Source organism: Amphiura filiformis, chromosome 3 (genome assembly GCF_039555335.1).
Source record: "Amphiura filiformis chromosome 3, Afil_fr2py, whole genome shotgun sequence".
Classification (NCBI taxonomy): domain Eukaryota; kingdom Metazoa; phylum Echinodermata; class Ophiuroidea; order Amphilepidida; family Amphiuridae; genus Amphiura; species Amphiura filiformis.
Genome location: NC_092630.1, coordinates 47,687,405 through 47,695,138, shown reverse-complemented (window position 1 = coordinate 47,695,138; position 7,734 = coordinate 47,687,405).

Sequence of the window (7,734 nt, the reverse complement as noted above, 5' to 3'; positions counted from 1 at the left end):
TTCAAATTTCCCAATCATAGTGCATTGAGGGAATTATGCTTCCTCTGATGTAGGCCTAAGAGAAATCAAAGCTTAGGCCATGCACCCACTATTGTTACAAAATGGTAATATTTTTTCTCAACATTCTATACAATGGAGGCCTCTATCAGGGACAGCAACCTTAGACCCTGGCAGCTGAAAGAATAACTCAAAAATAGGCTGATTTTGCATGGGTTTTAGGCATAGACCTCAGGTGCGTGCACACCACTCTTCGTACACCCAGTGGCGGCACCCATGAGGGGGAAAATGCCCTCCAGTCAGAACTCTTGCCCCCTGTTGCCCCCAGTAAAAACCCAAAATTATGAAAACATCCACTTTTTGCTGCAATTTTGCGCAAAAGTTGTTGATCTTGCCCCCTCAATGCCCCCCCTGAAAAAAATTCCTGGCACCGCCACTGCGTACACCGCTGGATATGCTCCCCCTATTTAGGACCAGTGATGACATACTTCAGTACATGAGGCCTTCCTGCAGTGCCAGGATTTTTTTTTGGGGGGGGGGGGAATTGCAGCAAATATTGGAAATTTGTGTAATTTTGGGTTTATACTGGGTGAGAATCCCCCTGGTGCCGCCACTGCTTCCCTGTTTGGTACTGATAAAGTATGTGTATGGGAGTAACTTTTTTGTTTAATACAAAATGTCAGTTTTGCCACTTTGTCGGGAGACTGTGGGGCAATATTATTAATAACATTTTTTCCCGGGCATTTTTTCTATTTTGGGGACAATTCATTCATGAAAATGCACTGAATTATGATTTAAGGCTTATACCTGGCTAGAATTGGAACCAGCCATAACATATTTCATATGGGATGAGCTTTTTGTGTATACTATTGTCTATGGTTGTATGATTCAAATAATAATCAAGATATGAGTTGACAAATGTCACAGCTTCCAAGGTTATCAGTATAGATCAATGAGACAAAAGCTAAATGCACCTGTGTGGAATCAAAAGTCTACACCACCATTCTTTTTAGTATGATTTTATTCACAGAATTCAAATGAATTTCAACATCTTAATTAAGCAATTATATGTTATTATTTAAGATCAAAACGCAAAGATGAATATTGGGAAATTAAAAGGGAATGTGTTTTTTCCTCCAACAATTATGTTATTGATTGTGTAGGCAGAAACATTGTGAAGCCATATGAGTGACATTTCTAGAACATTGTCAACAGTGATCACTACTCTATAAAGTATAAGCAACTCAATTTTTTTGATTTTTCTTATCATGTATAGAAGTAGAGGTGGAGAAAGGGCAAGAAACTGGATCTTATTTCATAGGACCATCCGTGAGAAGACTAATGTTTCTAAGTTTTACATGAGTTAGAGTGTATCCAGGGATTGTATCATTAATGTTATTGTTATGTAGCCGCAGGCACTTTTGAATGCTTATCAAGTCTACCCAGCTTGCCTTGAGAATCATGTTACATGCATGTAACTCTTGCATCACTCTTCCAAATAGGAGTCATATTGAAAATAATGGGGATGATGATGAGCATTGATAACATGTCCATCATCGGGACCATATCATGAGGGATATAACCAGCTCATAGAGCTTCACAGCACATATGCCATTAATCCTTGTCACATATTACACATAGTGAAGAGCACACAGTCTGTATCATCCTCTTAGCTTGCTTGTTTGTTTGTTTAACATGTTTAAATAGTTGTTCCATGTGGAGACTGGCTTGGGTCCTGATGGGACATGTCAAACAAAATGCTCAAGCAAGGCTAAAATAGCTTTTATATTAAAGTGAGAAACATTTTGAAGATAAAGTGACTTGACATAAACTAGCAAAATAGTCACAGATAGAAGTGGCTCACTTAGAGCGTTTTTCTACAGGCGCTCCGCTAAGTTATCGCTAAATGGATAACGGTATCTTACCGTTATCTTACCGTTTAACCTGCTGTTTCCACAGACAGGTTTTTGCCGTTAAGCGTGTTCATACCGTTTAAGCTGAATGACGTCATGTGATGTCCCTCTACCCTAACATGCCTAATATTGGTTTTAGTTATATTTGCATCGTACTAACAAACATGTTTTAAAAGTGTATTTTGTCATACCTTTTACTGTATGGCCAGAATCTTGCATCATAGGCCTAGAATTAATGCTAGAATGGATTGTTTAATGGTTGATTACTGCTTAATAATCACTTTTCTTTGTTATAATTTGCAAATCAACAGAAAAGTTTGACACTTTATATACAGTTTTTCATTATTTTGTGGCATTTACAAATTTCCATGAGCGAACCCAATTGTGTGAATTTGTCCGTTTTCCGTATCACAGAGAAATTGTTGCTTTACATAAATAGTTTGGACTTGTTAAATGCCCGGGGTTAAATGTTGCCCAGGCTGTTATTAAGGATTTTATCATGTCGTCTTGTTGATTAACAGCCATTTTGCCTGATTTTGCTCAATAAACGGCAAGTTACCGCTTAGGTCTGTTTCCACAGAAAATCTACCCGCTTCGTCATCGGCAAAAACCTACTCCAACGAGGTTTCCGTTGGCGTTGAAAAGGAGATACAAAAAGGCGTTGGAGGCTGTTTCCACAGGAGTGGTTAACGCTTCCATACCGCTTCCAAAACGGTATTTGGCTCTGTAGAAACACGCTCTTATGAGCAAATGCGACCTATGTCCCTCGCCCTAAAATTTAAAAAAGAAAAGGCGGAAACAGAAGGGAACGAAGAAGAGAAGAATAAGAACAAAAATAGAAAATGAACTAATGGGGAAAAATGAATTCTAGGACCCCATCCCCATTCTCAGAAGGGGGGGTGGTAGGGCAATTTCAAAAAGGGGGGATTTGACAAAAATGGGCTAAAAAGTACAAAAAGGCATACAAATCTTACATATCAGGGAGGGAGGCTAGCATCCCCCTGGGGGGATGGGGGCAAGACTTGTGGGGAAGCTGTCCCCCTTTGTCTTCCTGGCTAGATGCCACTGAGCCCCTGACCCTCCCACAATCTGATTCACACTCGCTACCCAGGGGTGTATCTGCTGGATCACACTTTACACCCCTCTAACTTTAATCTCTGGATTTCCACCCCAGATTTCCACCTGTATGGGTTATCCTATACAAACAAAGTCAAATGAATGAATGAATGAATGATGAATGAATCAGTGAATCAATCAATGTTTAGTATGAAAATGTTGAGTGAATTTACAAAATTAATTGTATAACAAAATATATTATGACAATAAATGACAATCTCCACCTTTTACAACTTGCCTTTTGTCCCACGTTTTGTCCTGAAAATTGTGTGAACAATTCTAGCACTATACTATTGCATTTGATTGATTGACTTGTAGTTCGATATGATGACATGATTTTCTTATTTTTAAACACCTTGTAGTTAGAATTCTTCAAAAATGGTGGTGGCGGCATTCATTTTTGCTATGTCCCTAATTACATGTTACTCATTTGGCAACAAATAGACGGTTAATTGATCTGCCCTCTCTAATTATAATGTAAGTGACTTTGGGGGTATGTACATGGTCACTTGCGTCTAACTATCCATGCTAACTGTTTAAGTGACCATGCATATACCCCAAAGTCACTTGCATTTAATGGAGGGCAGACTTAACCATCCATTTGTTGCTGAAATGAGCAGGGCCGTAGCAAGCGGGCGGCCGGGGATGCCATGGCCGCCCCACTTTTTGAGAAATTTGTTATGTTTTTCTTCATTTCTTTATTTTAATTATGGCATATATTTGTATTTTAGCCGCCCCACATTTGTGATGGCCGTCCCACATTTTTCAACCTTGCTACGGCCCTGGAAATGAGTAACATGTAATTGTGGACATAGCTAGTTCTTGCTCTAAGCCTTCGAATTTTGATCGCCCTTTATGTGCAATTGAAATCACAGTTTGGTTGTGCAATCATTCTTAGGCCTGGAATTTTCCATTGGCATTATGTTTTTGTTTGTTTTGTTTTTTAATCGAATCAGCACTTCATGTGCACATTGCAGCTGCTATTGAAACTCGACTGGGAATGAAAACGTTGAAAATTATTAATTTGCCGTTATGATTTAAGTATGATTTTAATTAGTCACCATCACTGTAATTTATGTAACATAATATTTGCAACCCTGAACTCTTGTAGTATATAGGCCCCTAATAGAATATAATCAATATTTGTAAATATTATACTAAAAATCAGGTTTTCCCCTTAAGGATATTTTTATCCAGAGATTTGTATACATGCAAATTGTGACATCATCTACATTTTTAACATCAATTTTACTTCAGCTGGGATGTATGTTGCAAAATTGTAAAATCATATGTGTAACAGACATGGCCATTTACACATTCAGACAAGATTTCTAACCAACTAAGCAATTGAGTTAGAAATCCCAATCTTGGTCTACTAAATGCCTTTAGTCTTTAGACAGGCAGGTACAGGTGTATAGGCCTACTTCCAGTGTTCGAAATATGCCTCAAAAAGTTACAGGCCAGCCGGGCTTGACCTTAAAAAGTTACCGGCCAGTCGGGCCGGCAACTAGATGCCAGTCAGAAAAGTTACCGGCCAGGCCAAAAAGTTACAGGCCAATGGCCGGCTGACCGGCCCTATTTCGAACGCTGCCTACTTCTAAACAAAAATAAATGTCGGTGATTTAATGTGCGCTACACCTAAGTACCAGCACACTTCAACAATTATTCCGCTGCCATTAGTATATATCAGAATCATTTCCGCTTCCACAAGTCTGCAACTGATGCGCAGGTATCATAGCTGACTTTGATTGTGATTACCCCCAGCAGCTCCCCATTTTACACCTGGGTGTAGTGAAGCAATTGGGAATTAAGCCGTCTTGCCCAAGGAAGTAACACACTGGCCATGGTGGGGCTCGAACCCACAACCTTTCGATTATGAAGCCAGCGCCCTAACCATTGGCCCACCGTGCTTCCCATTGCAAAACATTTGAATCAATAAATACAAATTTGCATGATGTTTTGTTTTCAGTTGAATGTTTTTTAAAGGGCAGGTATCCAATATTAGCCTACAAGTTATATGCCAATACAGTCTGGTTTTGTTTTTACTTTTACCTTTTTTGCGGTTGGCTGATGATTAGAATTATCAAGAATTAGACTAGTTGTCTATAGGTCATGGTCGTAAATTAATTAGTAATTTGTTTTGCACTATTGATAATAGTGGGAACAATACAATAATATGAGCTTACTGAATAGAAATGTAGGTCTGATCACAGATCCTGGAATCCAGTGGCACGAACCAAAGTGCTGGGCACAAGCTGTATTAGCAGGTGTACTCATCCAAAAAATGACTAAAAATTAGTTTGTATATAAATTAATTGTTTGTTATCAGACAGTTCAGTACGTACCCAGGGTTCAATAATGACATGATATATAAATAATTAACCATTTTGATATAGTGTACAATTTGGCACCTTTTGGCCCGAAAGCAAAGTTTAGCAAAAGTTTATCCGAAATAGAATGACAAGGGTTTGTCCATGCAGTGATTTACGTTTTTGGCACAATGCATATAAATACAACAACCACACACTTAAAAAAATCAAAGTTTGTCGGGTGAATATAAGAGTTGTTGGTTCCGGTACTCTTTGAGTATAAAACAGAATTGTTTTTCTTTGGAACTGGTTGGAGAAAGCTACACATGGAATTTTAAATCAGGAGTATGGTGCCATACCCATTATCATGATTATACAACCTCAGATATTTTATGCAGATTGGCAAGGCCCAGGGGGTTGTATATACATTGTTTATTTATTTTTCTCAACCCTGGGAATTATTACATAACCCAGACATAATCCTTTTGCTGACAGGCAAGATGTAGGTCACCAAACCAAGGTCCAAGTTATCAAGTCATCTCTTACACATTTTATACCATTGTTTACACATGACAATTGTGCATCTGTTATTCTCTGTCAGAGAAGTGAGATGTTCAGAGTCTGGAAATGTTAGGCCTTGAGAGTAACACAGGTCAGAACAGTAGGCTAGCTGTTTCTACTCACTGTGTTCTACTTTGCTTGGGAGAATTTTTAGTTAATTTTTATGGTTCAACTTCAAGAAATAAAATCAAATTTTGCAAAGTTGCATGTTGTATCTCATTTGCAGTAAATTTGACGATTATCATGATATTCCCAGTTACCAGTTTAAAAGGGCCTACATTTTGCAGTCACCCCTCCCCCTCCCCCCACACACAGACACAAGTAAACTGTATTACAAAAGGTTATTGTTGAGTTGTATACTGCCGGACTACATCACTGATAAATAATCATTATGTTGAAATTTCTTTGCATTGAAGCCTCCTGTCTTTGTGCTTTTAAAAATAGCATCTTATGTGCTCAATAAAAAGGTGCTCAGTAATGAGTTCTAGATCTGTTCTCTCAAATAGCATCCTGCAGCAAGTGGGGGCCCATGGGACTTCTTTTTGGTTCCTAGTGGGGGACAAGTGAACAAAGTTTATATAATGCACCAAAAAAGTATCCGAGCACTTAAAACAAAAGCCATATCTTAAAGATTGATACCTTATACGGCACAATGCGATTTTATTCCACTATAAAGCTATAGGCCTACTCATTTGAATGACAAATGGTCAAGTTTCATAAGTGACAAATTTAGATATTGCTCCTTCAAGGTTATTCCTGATAACTTTGTGTTATGGATTCAGTAAGGGATGAACACTCTCTTTGCTGTAATTAGCATGCTTGAGGGATAAGTCAATGCAAATTTTCGTCACTTTAAGGCCAGAGTAATGGAAGACACATTCGTCCACGACCGAATTCGAGATGTTTTGATATTTATCAACACTAAGATGTATTCTTTCACTTGAAACTGATAAAATACAACTTGCTAATATTTATTCATATTTTTGCTTGATTTATTTCACTCTTTTCAACTCTAAAAAGTCACATGGCTCAAGACAGCTTTGTAAATTGGCGGGAAATAATGAGTCAGAAATGCGCGAATGCGAAATATTGTGATTACGCAGGCGATTCAGCGTCAGCGTGACACTGCTAACTCTGCGTATGTCCAACGTAGATCAAGCCGCGATTCGGTATGTTGTTGCGCCTGCAAATGTGGTGTAAACAAAACAAAAATTTGCAGTCAAAATGCCACTTAGATTTTTAATTATTTTTAATTTTGGCGCACTGAAAGCAGAGATTATAGATTCATTGGTGCAAAAAGATGCATATTTAGACCATGCACCAGATACAGCTTTTACAAGTGTGAAAGTCTTACCGTTTTAAAATTTAAGGGCGTTTTGTGCATAATTTTGACATTTTTTTACTAAAACGTCGATTTCTCAGAGTTCACTTTTGACAATATTGCGCGATTTTTGTGACAAGATAACTCCAAAAATATGCAAGCAAAGGGTAAACCTTTTGCACTATCCTTTAGAGTACATCAAAGTCTAGGGAAGGTTTTTTCATTTTTTCAAAATATTTGTTTTAAACAAAAATATACACCATTATGTGCAGTTTTTAGCTTAATAGAGTGACAAAATGGCTTTTTTCACATGTTCTTTTCAAAAAAAAGACGAATTTCAAAAAATAAAAAAACCTTCCCTAAGTTCATGTCTCTTCTTCATGAAAAGCTAACTGAATTTTTTTTACTCGAGCGGATTATTTTCTAAGTTGTCACAAAAAAATTGGGGTAAAAAAGTGAATTTTTGTGATTTTTTCAAAAACTTGAGATTTTTGAACAAATCTGACGTCACCATGGG